An 18351-nucleotide genomic window follows, 5' to 3' on the forward strand; every position below is an offset into this window, starting at 1 on the left:
GACAGGGTAAACCCCTCTACTAATTTAAACCTGACTCACAGAGAAGTTCACCTCGTGCTGTAATCTGATAAATTTCGAGAGGGAAAGAACTATCTTACATTTCAGAATTTAATGCAAAAATTAACAATTTTATTCTTTAAATCCAACAGAGAACATTAAAATAACGACAATTTACAACTCCTTTCTCTTAAACCTAGCTTTGACATACTAATCAACAACACTGGTCTGATAAATTCGCTCTTAATTTACAGTAAATCACTTTCAAACCCAGTTATCATCTTTCTTTGGATGTTGAAATTTCTCTGTGGATTTCTCTAGGTTGGCTTCAGTGTTCTTATGGACAGGTACTTTTCTGAGAGCTATTCTGCTGGCAGTCATAGTCTTTGCTTGGCAGTTCTCCACCTAAATGTTGAAAATGTCCAATTTTATACCCAAAAACATCGGATCATTTCTTTGGTTTGATGTCATCCCAAATAGTAAAATTCAATTTTGAAAGGACTTTGGTATCTGGGGCAGAATGTAAACTGATTGGCCAAATTTGAATTTGTCTTTTTTTCCATGGCATCGCAACTCCAGGTATTTGTTTCAACCAAATGTTACATATTTGCATTTTTCAGCACACTCTGTGCCACTTTCGGTCCGTGACAGCTTCCACTCTCTCTTAAAGGGACAGTACACACCTACACCTTCATAACACTTCCCCTTAAAAAAAAACTATCATCATGAAAAGATGTCTTCATTTTTTTCCTATTCCTGAATCACACCACCATGACACACATACAATTTTAATCTAAGTTTATCTTAACTTCTTCCTTTGACTTTCAGTACATATCAAGCTCATCTAAACTTTATCAGTTAAATCCAGGAGAACACATCTGTGATTACATTCATACAACTCACAACATTTATGATTTGTAAAGTCAAAGTCTATGACTCCACTGAAATAGTTTCATTTTCTTATGTTAAAGGTGTTCCTAGAATAGAAGAGGATTGTGATCCGTGTGCACAACCATCTCCAACACATTGTTCGTGACATACACATAAAAATGTTGTAAGGGAAGTACCAACCTTAGTAGTCCTCTATCAATCATGGAGTATTTTCTCTGGCGGATGTTGATTTTCTTCGAAAAGTAACCAACTGGCAATTCAGTCCCATCACCATCTTCCTGTAGCAGTATAGCTTCGACTCCTATGTCACAAGCATCGCTGATGACTTTATAATATTTTGAGAAATTTGGCATAGCTGAAACTGGTTTGGTGGTTAATATCAATTTCAAATGGTCAAATGCCTCCTGACATTGTTCTGTCCTCCGAAACTTTGTGTTCTTCTTCAGCAAATTGGTTAATGGTGTCACTACAATGCTGAGGTTTGCAACAAAGTTCTGATAGAATCCTCTCTGTCCCAGAAATCGAAGCATCTCTTCCTTTGAGGTTGGTGGTGGAAATTCCTCAATGGAAATCATCTTTGTGTTCCATTGGATCAACCTTTCATGACCGATGTTATGTCCCAAGAATGTCAACTCTGCTTTTGTGAATTCAGATTTGTTTAAGTTTATGATTCTCCTCAACGTTCAAAGAGCTCTGCCAACAGTACCATGTGATCTTTCCAGGATTACGAAGAATCACTACATCATCCAAATAGACTGCATAGCTTGTTAACCCAGCCACAACTCTGTCTGTGAGTCTTTGCAATGTAGCAGTGCGTCCTTCATTTCAAAGGTCATCACTTTGAATTGATATAACCCCTTTGGGGTTACAAGCTCTTTCACCACCTCTGATAAAGTTACCTGCCAGTAATCATGCAGTAAATCCAACTTAGTCATGTAACTGGCTTGTCCAACTTTCTCAAAGCAGTCCTCCAATCTTGGTATTGGTATGAGTCCGATTTTGGAACGGCGTTGACCTTCCAATAATCCATGCAGAATTGTTGAGTCCTATCCAGTTTGGGAATGAAAACAATTAGTGAATCCCACTTGTTCTGGCTCAGTTCGAAGATATCCCCTTTGAACATGGCCTCCACCTCCTTCTGGACCTATCTGGCTTTGAAATGATTAAGCCAGTAGGGGTGTTGTTTTATTGGAACAGTGTCTCCTAAGCCTACCTCATTAGCATGAGCCCTTCCCAGCTGATTCTTACATATGATCTCATACTGCAGTAAATACCTTTCAACTGCATTCTAAGCTGCTGAGACAGATAGTTTATGAATCTATCCCACTCCTCCAGAAGTTCTTCATCTTAAAACATATTTCGAAGCACATAAAAATCCACAACATCTGGATTAGATTCCTCAATCTGCGGGGAGGTAACTAGCACCTGTCCCTTCAGTTTTTTCCCTCTACCATTTCTCAGGAAGGGACCTGCCCAATCAATGATAGCCATGTGAAAGGTTCTTCAAATGCGGGAATTGGCAACAAAAGTGCTAGTTGTATTACCGGCTGTGGCTTACCTACCATTCAGCATGTATGACACATACAGGGAAACTTACACACATCCTTGTGCATTCCAGACCAATAAAAATATGCCTCCTTTTCTGGGTATGCATATACATATATATCTTTTATTGACTCCTCTTTCTGTTGCAAGTCCCTCAGCCGTTCAGGACTAAACACTTCTGTCTGACCCTCTGCCTGTTCAGGTTTTTCCCAACACCATTACGTCAAACAGGGTGTCCGTTAACTGAACCTCAGCTCCTTCATCTTTCTCTTTAGTTTTTGCTTCATGCTATGAGTTATGTTAATTGGATCTTGTTACTAGATGGCTGATCATCCTTAATCAATATCCTGTTCCTGCCTTATCTCCATAACCCTTGATTCCACTATACTTGAGAGCTCTATCCAACTCTTTCTTAAATGAATCCTGAGACTGGGCCTCCATTGCCCTCTGGGGCAGAGCATTTCACACAGCCACCACTCTCTGTGTGAAGAAGTTTTTCCACATCTCTGTCCTAAATGGTCTACCCCGTCCTCTGGTTCGGCACTCACCCATCAGCTGAAACATGTTTCCTTCCTTCAGAGTGTCCAATCCTTTAATAATCTTATATTTTTCAATCAGTTCCCCTCTCAGTCTTCTAAACTCAAGGGTATACAAGCCCAGTCACTCCAGTCTTTCAACGTAAGGTAGTCCCGCCATTCCAGGAGTTGATCTCGTGAACCTATGCTGCACTCCCTCAGTAGCCAGAATGTCTATCCTCAAATTTGGAGACCAGAACTGCACACAGTACTCCAGGTGTGGTCTCACCAGGGCCCTGTACAGCTGCAGAAGAACCTCTTTGCTTCTATACTCAATCCGTCTCGTTAAGAAGGCCTGCATGCTATTGGCCTTCTCACTACCTGCTGTACCTGTATGCTGACCTTCATTGACTGGTGTACAAGAACACCCAGATCTCTTTGCATTGCCCCTTTACTGAAGTTGATTCCATTTAGGTAGTAATCTGCCTTCCTGTCCTTGCCACCAAAGTGGATAACTATACATTTATCCACATTAAACTGTGTCTGCCATGCATCTGACCATTCATCTAACCTGTCCAGGTCACCCTGTAATCTCCTAACATCCTCCTCACATTTCACCCTGCCACCCAACTCAGTATCATCAGCAAATTTGCTAATACCATCTTCTATATCATTAACATATATTGTAAAAAGCAGCGGTCCCAGCACTGATCCCTGCGGTACCCCACTGGTCATTGCCTGCCATTCCAAAATGGAGCCGTTTATCACTACTCTTTGTTTCCTATCAGGCAAACAACTTTCAATCCAAGTTAGTCCTTTGCCCCCAATACCATGCGCCCTAATTTTGCTCACTCACCTCTTATGTGGGCCTTGATCAAAAGCTTTCTGAAAGTCCAGGTTCACTACATCTACTGGATCTCCCTCATCCATCTTCAGAGTTACATTCTCAAAAATTCCAGAAGATTAGTCAAGCATGATTTCCCCTTCATAAATCCATGCTGACTCTGACCTATCCTGTTACTACTATCCGGATGTGTCGTAATTTCATCCTTTATAGTGCAGTCCAGGATTACCAGGATGCTTTTCTGTTAACTTCTTAGGTTCTTGGACTTCCTTGGGCTTCTCCACAACAAGGGGTGCCACTCCCACCTTGGATCCTGCTGAATCATTCTCAAGAACAAACTGGATTCCTGGAACTGACACTGTCAATCACTCCTACTGTAATTTCTCCAGCCTTGAGTTGGCATTCCAACTTGATCTTACATAAGGAAACACTACACTTCTGCCCATCTATCCCACAAATTACCACACTCTTAGGTAACTGATCAGAAAGAGTGAAAATTCCCTCATCTCTTACTATTCGAGACTGGTTAGATCCTGTATCTCTCAAAATTAAAACTGCTTGCCCTTCTCCCCCTGTTCTTTCTGAGTAAATCTTATCCACAAGGGCAAATTATTTAGAAAGATCAGGCACTAACTCCATACCCAGCCCCTGCCTAGGCAGTGCACTCTCCTGAAGTTCCTCGCCATTTTTTGTGGTTTCCTTTACTAACTTCACTAATGCCTCTGGCTGAGCTTCTTTTAAAACATCTTTCCCCACAGTGCCTTTATTTTATGACCAGCAGTGTAATTTTACATGTCACACTTAACCATAAAGGAAACACCTGAGGCTTTTCACCTCCTTTCCACCCTCTATTATTTAACCTGGAGTAAACACCTACCAGTGTTTGCTACTTATCTTTCGTAGTGTAGGATCTCCCCTTTTCCAAACTTCTATCCCTCACAGGATGAAATTCTGACTGGAAGCTCGTCTGATTCACCAGTATTCACCAATATTCACCAATAGGTTAATTCTGCAACTCTTCTCATTTCCTGAACTTTCTGTTCATCGATGTGAATTCTTACCATCTCTGGAGTGAGTTCTTAAACTCATCCAGCAAAATAATCTCATAGGTTTTATTTGTCTTTAAGGCCCACACTCATCTATAAAAATTACTATGCTTAACTCTTTCAAACCTGACCTGGTTCCTTCTTTATGTTTCTGAACCACTATCTATATGCTTCTGGTACCAATCATAAGCACTTATTAATAGCCTGTTTGACCTCTTCATAATCTCTTGATCCCTAATCTGACAGCGTGGCAAATATCTCCCGAGGTTTGCCTACAGTTTAGTCTGAACTAGCATTACCAATAAATCCTCAGACGACCCCATCTGCCTTGGCAACTTTTCAAATGAAATAAAGAAGGCTTCAACATCTGTCTCATCAAAATATGATAGAGTTTTGACATATTTGTATACATCACTGCCTTCTCGTTTAATCTCCATTCTGTAAACTTGATTTTGCTAAGTCGCAACTTCTCCAGTTCAAATTCTCTCTTTTTGCTCAGGTAAGAACCTTCTCTCTTTTTTTTTCGTGCTCTCTCTCTCTCTCTCTCTCTCTCTCTCTTTCTTTCCCTTTCTTCTCTCTCTGTTTTGCTCTTCCTTTCTTTTCTCTCTCCTTTGAACAGCTAAGAAACTTCTCTCTCTTTCATTTCCCCCCTCTCTTTTCTCTCTCTCGCTTTCTCTCTCCTGCTTGCTTTCCTCTCTCTCTCTTTGTTTATCGTCTAACTCCATTTTCTTCAATTGCAATTTCAATTTTTCTAACTCTACTGCATTTGTCTGTTTCTGTGACACCATCTAAGTTTGTGAATAATTCCCTTATAATTTCAGATTTACTTTTGTTCTTGGTTAAACTCAATTCTAATCTCTTTGCTAATTCTAAGAGTACGGTCTTTTCTTTTCTTTCTAAACTTTCTTGCTAAACTTGGAATCAACTTCAAACCCCACAAACTCTTTAGCAATTTTAAGAGCCATTTTTCTCACGTTTAATTTAGCCAACCACAAGTAACCAAAATTAAACAAATTGTGTCACCTACATTTTATTTGGAGATCTAGGACGCTAACCCGCAAGTGTTTAAATCGACTGGGCATTTTTTAGTTCCTCAAATCTCTTCAAATCTGGATGTTCCAGAACCACAACCTGAGCTACAAGTGTTCTCAAAACTCTTCAAATCTGTCCAAATTTTAGACTGGATCTGATTAAACCTATTCAAATCATGAATCTGAGACCCAAACCTTTCAAATCCTGGTGACGAGCCCCCAAACTGTTATGACACGGGGCAAACTCCTCTGCAAATTTAAACCGGACACACAGAATTTATATAACATTTTAATAGAAAGCAAGACACAACAGCTTCACTTCACTTGGAGGTCACCACTGATGATGTTACCTAGCCACGTAATGAAACGTCTAGATATCAAACCTACAGCTCAGCAAGCAAACCTACACCCTAAACAAACAGAGAAGCTTGCCTTGTGTTGTAACCTGTTAAATTTTGAGAAGCAAACAAATATCACAGATTTCACTACTTAAAGCATAAATTAACAGTTTTATTATTTTAAGTTCAACAGAGAACATTAAAATAACAGCTATTTACAAATCCTTTGCCTTAAACCTAGCTTTTACTTTTCAACCTACAATACTGGTCTGATAAATTCCCTCTTAAATTTACAGTAAATCACTTTCAAACTCAGTTGTCATCTTTTCTTTGAATGTTGAACTTTCTCTGTAGATTTCTCTTGATCAGCTTTGATGTTCTGCTGCACGAATTTCTTATGGACAGGTACCGTTCCGACAGCTATTCTGCTGGCAGTCATGGTGCTTGCTTGGCTGTTCTTGGCAGTTCTCCCCCTAACTGTTCAAATTATCCAATTTTATACGCCAAGACATTGGATCAATTCATTGGGTTTGATGTCATCCCAGAAAGTTAAATTCAAATTCGAATTGGACTCTGGTATCTGGGGCATAATATAAACTGATTGGCTGAATTTGAATTTGCTTTTGTTCCATGACAACACAACTCCAGCTATATATTTCAACCAAATGTTTCATTTTTCCATTTTTCAGCACACTCTGTCCCTCTCTTGGTCCGTGCCAGCTGCCATTCTCGTTTAAAGGTTCAATACACACCTATATATTCAGAACACAAGAAGAAGCCATAAATTACTTTCAAGAGAAGTTTAAAATACATGCTGAGGGCCAGGTAACCAAAGCAGATTGTAATTGGTCTATTGTGTTGCCAAGGCTTGGAATCAACATGTAATTGATCAATAAGAATAAACTGGAATATGATTGACACAGATTTGTGTCTAAAAATATGATTGTAATGGCCAAAAGGCAGACTCTCCAGGCAAAGTTGACCACTGACCCGACCTGGTGGCAACGCAATAAACCAATCTCAATCCTTTTCAGTGACGTGGCATTTAGAATTAGATCATGTACTTTAAACTTCTCCAACACAGCTTGAGTGTCATTTATAGCTTTCTCTTGTGTTATTTAACTGGGACAAGTTGCATTTGGGACAAGTTGCAGTGAGCGAGCTTAGGTTGTCTATGTGCTTGGTTGCATGTTTCTTTGCTTGTGTGGAACCAGGTCTGATTAACTCGATCTTGTCTATGTGTTTACGGTCCCCCACTCTCGAATAGATGACCTACCCTTTAAGATCTGACTCCGTTTGTGAATCCTTCCACAAAAGGAGAAGGGTTGTTTTTCAGACTGAAGGCCTGTGACCAGTGATGTGCCGGAAGGATCAGTGCTGGCTGCTTAACATTTTGTCATTTATAAAAATGATTTTGGTGTGAGCCTAGGTTGTACAGTTAGTAAGTTTGCAGATGAAAGAAAAATTGGGGGTGTCGTGGACAATGAAGGTTACCTTATAGTATATTCCGATCTTGATCAGATCGGTCAACGGGCTGAGGAGTGGCAGAGGGAGTTCAATTTAGATAAATGTGAAAGGCTGCATTTGGAAAAATCAAATCAGAGCAGGAATAATACCCTCAATGGTCAGACCCTGGGGTGTGTTGCTGAACAATTAGGCCTTGTAGTTCAGGTTCATTTTCAGGAGCATCAAGACAGAGAAAGGTCAAGGGAGCTGCTAAGAAGGTAAATTTCCTCTTTTAAAAGTACTTACCTCGAGCGTCAGCAGCATCATTTGCAGTGACAGTGGGAACGGTGAGAGCAAATAGCTGAGTGTGAGCGGTCGGATTGCATTCTGGGAAGGTGAGTGAACCGGTATATTTGGGCAGCGGCTGAACCCGAGACGCTGCATCCCACCCACCCTCTTCCTCGAACCAATAAAGCACCCTGTGGTCTGTTGATAATGTAAGATCTTTCGAATTTGTTTTTAATCATGTGATTGATAAAACTTTTCTTTCCTTTTTCATTTATCTGACTTAAGACTAAGTAAAGATTAAGGTTAAAAATTTCAGGAGATCACAGACCCTTGTTATTCTCCTCTTGTTCATTGTGGGAGCTCAGGAATGCAGCAGATGCCCACTACAGCTTCACGTGCAGCACGTGTGTCCAGTTGCAGCTCTTGTTAGACTGCATGATGGCTCTGGTGCTGCGGATGGACTCACTTGGGCACACCCATGATACTGAACGGGTCGTGAATAGCACATTTGGTGATTTGGTCACGCAGCAGATTAACATTGCTGAGGGATAAAGGGAATGGGTGACCGAAAGGCAGGGAAAGAGCAGGAAGGCCCTGCAGGAGTTCCTGCTGTCATTTCCCTCCAAAGCAGGTGTACCGTTTTGGATGCTGTTGGGGCAGATGGCTCACCAGGAGAGGGCAGCAGTAGCCAGGTTCATGGCACAGGGGCTGGCTCTGCTGTACAGAAGAGCAGGAAAAAGAGTAGAAGGGCCATAGTCATGGGGTATTCAATTGTAAGGGAGTAGATAGGTGGCTCTGTGGTCGGAAATTAGACTCCTGAATGGTATGTTTCCTCCCAGGTGCACGGGTCAGGGATGTCTCAGATCAGCTGCAGAATATTCTGAATGGGGAGGGTGCACAACCAGTTGTCATGGTGGGTATGGGCAACAATGGTATAGGTAATAAATGGGAGGAGATCGCATAAGCAAAATTTAGGGAATTAGGAGTCAAGTTAAAAAGTAGGACCTCAGAGGTAGTAATCTCTAGTCAGAGTAGAAATGAAAGAATAGGTTGGATGAATGCATGGCTTGAGAGATGGTGCAGGAGGGAAGAGTTCAAAATTTTGGGACAGTGGGATTGGTTCTGGGGGAGGTGGGACTATTACAAACTGGATGGTGTACACCTGGGCTGGACTGGAACCAATATCCGAGAGGGTGCATTTGCTAACACTGTTGGGGAGGTTAGGTTTTAAGCTAATGTGGCAGGGGGATTGGAACCAAATGAGGAGGTTAGTGAACAATAAGGAGGTAGTATCAAAGCCTGTAAGGAGCTAGATAATGAAGCCAGCGTGACTAATGGGAAGAGTAAGTAGGGAGCAGATGAACAACGTAAAGGGACTGGTGGACTGAAGTGCATTTGTTTTAATGCAAGCAGTGTAGTAGCACTTAGGGCTTGGACTAGTAACTGGGAGTATAATGTTATTGCTATTACTAAGACTTGGTTGAGGGAAGGGAATGATTGGCAACTAAATATCGCAGTGTATCGATGCTTCAGGTGGGATAGAGAGGAAGGTAAAAAGGATGGTGAAGCTATGTTCCTGGTCAGAGAGGATATCACAGCTGTTCTGAAGGAGGGTTGGCAGAGTATTCTAGTAGTGAGGCAATATGGAATGAGCTCAGAAATAGAAAAGGTGCAATAACAATGTTGGGCCTGTACTATAGGCCATCCAACAACGAGCATGAGATCGAGGTACAAATATGTAAACAGATTACGAAAGATCTGGTGCAACAGAGTGGTAGTGACAGGAGATTTTAATGTTGCCAACATGGACTGGTATTCACTTAGTTTTAGAGGTTCAGCCAGAGCAGAATTTGTGAGGAGCATCCAGGAGGGTTTTTGAGAGCAGGATGTAAATTGACCAACTCAGGAAGGGGCCAGGCTGGATCTGGTGTTGGGAATGAGCCCAGCCAGGTGATTGAAGTTCAGTAGGGGATTACTTTGGGAATAGTGATCACAATTCCGTAAGTTTTAGAATACTCATGGACGAAGACAAGTGTGGTGCTAAAGAAAGAGTGTATATTCGGGAAAGGCCAACTATACCAAAATTCAGCAGAAGCTGGGAGTGGATGTTTGAAGGTAAATTCTCATTTGATATGTGCTAGGCATTTATAGAGAGGTTGCTTAGGGTGCAGGAGAGACACGTTCCTGTGAAAATTAGAGATAAAAACGGCAAGATTAGGAAACCATGGATGACAGGTGAAATTCTGAGACTAGCTAAGAGGGAAAGAAGAAGCATACATAAAGCTTAGGTGAATGAAGAGAGATAAAGCTTTGGAACAATAAAAGAATGTAGGACCAATCTGAAACAAGAAACTAAGAGGGCGAACATGGTTCATGAAATACCTTTAGCAAACAGGATTAAGGAAAATTGCAAAGTCTTTTATTCATGTATAAAGAGCAAGAGGATAACTAGAAAAAGGGTTGGCCCACTCAAGGACAAAGGAGGAAATTTACGTGTGGAATCAGACAAAATGGGTGCGATTTTTCATGCATACTTTGAATTGGTATTCACCCAGGATTAGATTAGATTCCATACTGTATGGAAATAGAAAATTGGACCAACACGTCCACACCAACCCTCCAAGAAGTAACCCACCCAGACCCATACTCGTAACCGAGAGTCCACCTGGCTAATGCACCGAACACTGTGGGCAATTTAGCATGACCAGGTCATCCGGTGTGCACATCTTTGGACTGTGGGAGGAAACCAGAGCAGGCAGAGGAAATCACGCAGACACAAGGAGAATGTGCAAAACCACACAGACAGTCACCTGAGGTGAGAATTGAACCCGGCTTCTTGGCGCTGTGAGGCAGCCATGCCAACCACTAAGCCACCATGCCAGAGAGGGCCATAAGGGATGTTGTGGTTAGGGATAGATGTTTGATTACTCTAGGTCAAGTCAGTGAAAGGAGAGAGAAAGTATTTATTCCAACAGACGTTAAGTTTGACAAGTTCCCAGTTTACATAGAAGCTATCCCAGGTTACTGAGGGAAGTGATAGAGGAAATAGCTGGGGCATTCATACATATCTTTGCAGCATCCTTAAACATGGATAAGGCTCCGGAGGACAGGACAATTGATAATGTTGTCCCCTTGTTTAAGAAGTGTCGCTGGGATAATCTCGGTAATTATAGTCCAGTAAGTCTGATGTTAGCAGTGGGGAAGCTGCTGGAGAAGATACTGTGGGAGAGGATCAATTTCCATTTGGAAGAAAATGGATTTATCAGTGAAAGGGAACATGGTTTTGTGCAGGGAAGGTAATGTCTTACCAACTCAATGGAATTCTTTGAGGAAGTGACAAATTTGATTCTTGAGGCACAGGCTGTAGATGTCAAACACATGGACATTTGATAATGTTCCACATGGTAGGCTGATAGATAAAGTGAACTCATATGGGATCCAGGGTATATGAGCTAGATGGATAAGGAACGGCCTAGGCAACAGGAGACAGAGAGTGGTAGTGGAAGGGAGTTTCTCAAACTGAAGAACTGTGACCAGTGGTATTCAATAGGGATCAGTACTGGGACCCTGTTGTTTGTGATATAAATAAATGAACTGGAGGAAGGGATAGGTGGTCTAATTAACAAGCTTGCAGATGATGCTAAGATTGTGAAGAGACTGCCAGAGAATGCAACAGAATATAAGTAGATTGAAGTGTAGGGCAGAGAAATGGCAGGTGGAGTTCAATCCAGGCAAATGTGAGGTGATGCATTTTGAAAGATCCAATTCAAGAGCGAACTATAAAGTGAATTGATGGACAGAACAATTTGGGTGTTCAGAGCCATTGTTTGCTGAAGGTGGCAATGTAGGCCAACAGAGTGATCAAGAAGGTATACAGCATGCTTTCCTTCATCGGATGTGATTTTGAGTAGAAGAGTTAGCAGCTCATGTTACAGTTGAATAAAACTTTGCTTCAACCACATTTGCAATACTGCGTACAGTTCTGGTTACCACATTACCAAAAGGATGTGGATGCTCTGGGGAAGGTGCAAGAGGTGGTTCTCCAGGATGTTGCCTGGTATCGAGGGTGCAAGCTATGAAGAGAGGCTGAGTATATTAAGATTATTTTCAAGACAAAGACAGAGTTTGGGGGGAGCCTGATTGAGGTCTACAAAATCATGAGAGGTACAGACAGAGTGGATAGCAAGAAGCTTTTTCCCAGAGCGGGGGACTCAATTACTCGGGGTCATGAGTTTAAAGTGAGAGAGAAAAGTTTAAGGGAGTTATGTATGGAAAATTCTTTATGCAGAAGTTAGTGAGTGTGTGGAACGTATTGCCAGCAGAGGTGGTAAAGCGGGCACCATAATGTTATTTAGGATATATCTGGACAGATACATGGATGGACACGGAGCAGAGGGATACAGACCCTAAGAAAATAGGTGACAGTTTTAGATAGAGGATCTGGAACAGTGCAGGTTTGGAGGGATGAAGGGTCCGTTCCTCTGCAGAAATTTTCTTTGTTCTTTCTTCATAGTTCCTCAGAAGTGGAATTGCCAGTAAGTAGAATAGTGAAGAAGGAGTTTGACATGCTTTCCTTTATTGGTCAGGCCATTAAATATAGGAGTTGGGAGGTCATGTTGAGGCTATACAGGACATTGGTTAGGTCAGTATTGGAATATTCTTGTTTCCTTCCTATTAGAAAGATGTTATTGAAACTTGAAAGGATTCAGAGTAGATTAACAAAGACATTACCACATTTGGAGGATCTAAGCAATCGTATCATAGGCTGAATAGGCTGGGGCTGATTTCCCTGGAGTATCTGAGGCTGAATATTGACTTTATAGAGGTTTATAAAATTGTGATGGGCATTGATACGATAAATGGACAAGTTTTTTTTCCCCTGGGATGGGGGAGTCCAGAACTAGAGGGCATAGGTGAAGGAGTAAAAATCACACAACACCAGGTTATAGTCCAACAGGTTTAATTGGTAGCACTATCTTTCGGAGCTTCATCAGGTTGTTGTGGAGTACACAATTGTAAGACAAAGAATTTATAGCAAAAGTTTACAGTGTGATGTAACCGAAATTATACATTGGAAAATACCTTGATTTTCTGTTGAGCCTTTCATCTGTTAGAATACCATGAAAGAATATTTCTTTCATCTGTAAATCACAATTTTTTAAAAAAAGTTACATTCTCAGGTTAACTGCAACAATTGTTGTCAGCCAGATAATATGTGGAAGGTGTTAGCCCCCTGAGTTTCTGTCTGCCATAATGTTTAGACTGATTCTAATCCAAAAAGTGAGTTAACAGAGTCTTGCATGGATTCGTGCAGTTTTTGAGCAAAGTACAATGTAACTCTGCAAGTACAATTTCAACCTACAAACGTATATGTATATAAGGGCACATGTGTCTGTCTGTCTGTCTGTCTGGGGTGGGGGGGAATGTGAGTATAAGAGAGAGTGTATATGTGTATGTATTTGAGTGTAGACTGTCTAAGTCTTGAGGGGGTGCATCTGTGAGTGTGGGAGTGTGTGTGTCTGTAGGAGTGTCTGTGTTTGTGTGTCTGGGTGGGAGGTTCTGAGTGTCTGTGAGAGTGAGTGTGTGTGTGTGTGTGTGTGTGCAGGAGTGTCCGTGTGCATGTGTTGAAAAGCTTTCAAAGGATATGGGCCAAGTACTGACAAATGGGACGAGATTAGGTTAGGATACCTGGTTGGATTGGACGAATGTACTGAAGGGTCTGCTTCCATGCTGTACATCTCTAAGTTGCCACCCAGGTAAATAGTGCTGTGAGGAAGGCATATGGTGTACTGGGCTTTATTGGCAGAGGAATTGAGTTCCGGAGTCCTGAGGTCATGTTGCAGTTGTATAAGACTCTGGTGCGGCCTCATCTGGAGTATTGTGTGCAGTTTTGGTCGCCATACTATAGGAAGGATGTGGAAGCTTTAGAACGAGTGCAGAGGAGGTTTACCAGGATGTTGCCTGGAATGGTAGGAAAATCTTATGAGGAAAGGCTGAGGCACTTGGGGCTGTTCTCATTGGAGAAGAGAAGGTTTAGGGGAGATCTGATAGAAGTGTATAAGATGATTAGGGGTTTAGATAGGGTAGATACTAAGAACCTTTTACCGCTAATGGAGTCAGGTGTTACTAGGGGACATAGCTTTAAATTAAGGGGTGGTAGGTATAGGACAGAGGTTAGGGGTAGATTCTTCACACAGCGGGTTGTGAGTTCATGGAATGCCCTGCCCGTATCAGTGGTGAACTCTCCTTCTTTATGGTCATTTAAGCGGGCATTGGATAGGCATTTGGAAGTTATTGGGCTAGTATAGGTTAGGTAGGATTCGGTCGGCGCAACATCGAGGGCCGAAGGGCCTGTACTGCGCTGTATCCTTCTATGTTCTATGTTCTATGATTCTATGGCTTTATGAATGACTGTTTCACCAATTTTGACTGGTGTTTAGGAGCAGTTTTGCAGGTGGAAACAATAAGCCTTAAAGCGAGAGCTCAGAAGATCCAGGAGGAGACATGAGAAGTTGTTGGTGGATAGGATCAGGGTAAACCCTAACTTTTTCTATAGGTCTTTAAGGAATAAAAGAATGACGAGAGTAAGATTAGGGCCAATCAAGGATAGTAGTGGGAAGTTGTGTGGAGTCAGAGGAGATAGGGGAAGCACTAAATGAATATTTTTCGACAGTATTCACCCTAGAAAACGACAATGTTGTCAAGGAGAATACTGAGATACAGGCTACTAGACTAAGTGGGATTGAGATTCACAAGGAAGAGGTATTAGAAATCCTGCAGAGTGTGAAAATACATAAGTCCCCTGGGCCGGATGGGATTTTTCCTAGGATACTCTGGGAAGCCAGGGAGGAGATTGCCGGGGCTTTGGCATTGATCTTTAAATTGTCATTGTCTACAGGAATAGTGCCAGAAGACTGGAGGATAGCAAAAGTGGTTCCCCTGCTCAAGAAGGGGAGTATAGATTAGTGAGCCTCACTTCAGTTGTTGGCAAAGTGTTTGAAAAGGTCAGAAGGGACAAAACTTCATCTAGAAAAGAATAATTTGTTTAAGGATAGTTAGCATGGTTTTGTGAAGGGTAGGTCGTGCCTCACAAACCTTATTGATTTCTTTGAGAAGGTGACCAAACAGGTAGATGAGACTAAATGGGTTGATGAGGTGCATATGGATTTCAGCAAGGCGTTCGATGATGTTCACCACAGTAGGCTATTGTATCAAGTGTGGAGGAATGGGGGTGTGGGTGATAAACAGTTTGGATCTGTAATTGGCTTGCTGAAAGAAGACAGGGGTGATGGTTGATGGGAAATGTTCATCCTGGAGTCCAGTTACAAGTGGTGTACCGCAAGGGTTGGGTCCACTGCTGTTCGTCATTTTCATAAACAACCTGGATGAAGGTTGGTGGAGTTGTGGATAGTGACGAAGGATGTTGTAGGTTACAGAGTGACTTAAATAAGCTGCAGAGCTGGGCTGAGAGGTGGCAAATGGTGTTTAATGCGGACAAATGTGAGATGATTCACTTTGGTTGGAGTAACCGGAATGCAAAATACTGGGCTAATGGTAAGATTCTTGGTAGTGTAAATAAGCAGAGAGATCTCGGTCAGGTACACAGATCCTTCAAAGTTGCCACCCAGGTTGACAGAATTGTTAAAAAAGCATACAGTGCTTTAGGTTTTATTAATAGAGGGATCAAGTTCCAGAACCATGAGACTATGCTGCAGCTGTACACAACTCTGGTGTGGCCGCACTCGGAGTATTGTCTACAGTTCTGGTCACTGCATTATAAGAAGGATGTGGAAGCCTGGAAAGGGTGCAGAGGAGATTTACTAGGATGTTGCCTGGTATGGAGGGAAGGTCTTACGAGGAAAGGCTGAGGGACTTGCGGCTGTTTTCATTAGAGAGAAGAAGATTGAGAGATGACGTAATAGAGACAAATAAGATAATCAGAGGGTTAGATAGGGTAGACAGGGAAAGCCTTTTTTCCAAGTATGGTGACGGGCAGCACGAGGGGGCATAGCCTTGAATTGAGGGGTGATAGATATAGTACAGATGTCAGAGCTGGTTTCTTTACTCAGAGAGTAGTAAGGGTATGGAATGCTTTTCCAGCAATGGTAGAAGATTCGCCAAATTTAAGTCATCTTTGCACAAGCATATGGATGTACATGGAATAGTATAGGTTAGATGGGCTTCAAATTGGTATGACAGGTCGACGCAACATCGAGGGCCGAAGGGCCTGTACTGAGCTGTAGTGTTCTATGTTCTATGCCTTTGTGAAGATGTAGATATCTTTTGGAACTGATCTAAGGCTTCAATATGAAACTACAAAAAATCAGAGTTCATTCAGAGCCAGTTCCCACTGAGCTTGATGGAGTCAGTGAGAAGCCAAAAAACCTTTTCAGGGAAGCACTGAGGATGTCGACTCATCTGCTGAATCCAACCCCATTCCTGAGCTTCAGATCATGCCTGTTACTGAGCCCTCTGATTGTGCTCAGTACAACACAGCAGCTGATTCATGGGAAAAAAAAACAAGTAAAGAAAGTCAGTGATATCAGCTTCAGGCTAAGGGGGAACTGAATGGAACCAGACAAAGTATTGCTGAATATATATTTGCAATTAAAAGGTAGACTATTTTTACAGTATATTGCACTTTGTATGAGGAAACCTCTCTTTGTTGACTTCTGTCCAGATGTGCATATCAACGAACTCAGTGAGGAAGAGTGGAGAGGAACCTGGTGTTAACAGTGAACCATGATACTTTCCTCCAGTTCCCTCACTGAGGAATGATTGCTTGGAATATTTTTTTTTCGTGCATGTCCGATTCCTTTTTCAGTTATACTTTTGCTGTTCAGATTTCTGCCAAATGTTGCTCATTGCTAACAGCACTTTACACCACTTTGCTCATCCAGACTCTTTCATTTCACTCCTCAGATGGAGCCAATCTGTGCCCATTATAAAAGGAATCATGATTTGGAGATGCCAGTGTTGGACTGGGGTGTACAAACTCAAAAATCACACAGCATCATCTTATTGTTCAATGGGTTTATTTGGAAGCACTACCTTTCAGAGGGTTGCTCCTTCATCAGATGGTTCTGCATGTTGCTGCTTCTCCTCTTTCATTCCATTCCTCACATGGACCCTTAGTTCCATTATCTGCAGCATCCAATGTTGGCTCACAGTTACTTGGATTTATTCATCAACTGAATTATTTTCAGAACAGGACATTTCACTGCATACTTCAACTGCTCTCTGAAACTTTTCTGTGTCACCACATAAATAAGTGCATTTGTACAGCAACTTAGGTTCCTCAACATATATGTGACTTGTACAAAGATTTTAAAACCAGCGGAATCCATGGAATGAGCTACACGAAAGAAACGTAAAATATACAGCAACCAGAGAAGCATGAAACTGGCAGATATGGCAAAGAGTAAAATCACAGATTTCCTTCTGCTCTGAATCTCTGGGTCATCCTCTGTTTTTCTCTGACCCCTCAGTCCCTTACGCACCTTAATGGTCTCCGAGATATGTCTGACAGTCAGAATGTTGAGAAAAAGAATGAAAGTGAATGGGAGCATTGGTGTCAAAAATCGTTCAAAATATTGAAAACTTGACCAGCCACGGAAAGTATAATAATGCTTTCTGGTTTCACAGAACCATGGAACATTCTTAATGATCTTTCTAGGTTTATATCGAAAGTAGTTGGGAATATTCTTTAAAGAAAAGAAAATACAGATAGTTGTTAGAAGCCTCATTGCAGTTTTCTCTGTGCAATACTTTGTTTTCATCTGATGAAAACAAATGGCAACAAATCGATCAAAAGAGAAAGCAACGGTGAACCAGACAGAACAATCAATGGTCAAGCAGCTCAGGGCATAGAGAACAGAACATACAGGAGTGATGCCCAGGAAACTTGGTGGATAATAATAATATGAAAATCTCACAAGTACAACATCAAAAGCAATATACAGGAGATCAGATGCTGCCATGGCCACCAGATAGCGAATGCTGCATGCAGAAAGACCACACTTGCCCCGAGCCAAAAATACAATCGTCACTAGACTAACTGTAAGAAGGAGAGAAATGAAAAAGACACTTGAAGTTTCTGATCAAACATTTCTCTGCTTTGGACTAGACTGTAAGTGATGGATTTTAGTACAATGAGAATTGTCGTTCCATGTCACATAAAGTTTGAAGAATTTAATGTCTTCAAATGAATCATTTACCTTTTCAAAAGACATAGGGAAGAACATGATTAGCCAGTTACTCCGAGAAACACAGTCAGCTATTCAATGTTTTATTGGGGTTGACAGTGGTTGATTTCTTCTGCTTTATAGGTTACTGTGTTTGGCTGGAGTTTCCCTTAATGCCGCAATATCCACACAAAGACCACCACCCCGCCTCCACACCCCACCCCCC

This window comes from Hemiscyllium ocellatum, chromosome 33 (genome assembly GCF_020745735.1).
Source record: "Hemiscyllium ocellatum isolate sHemOce1 chromosome 33, sHemOce1.pat.X.cur, whole genome shotgun sequence".
Taxonomy (NCBI): domain Eukaryota; kingdom Metazoa; phylum Chordata; class Chondrichthyes; order Orectolobiformes; family Hemiscylliidae; genus Hemiscyllium; species Hemiscyllium ocellatum.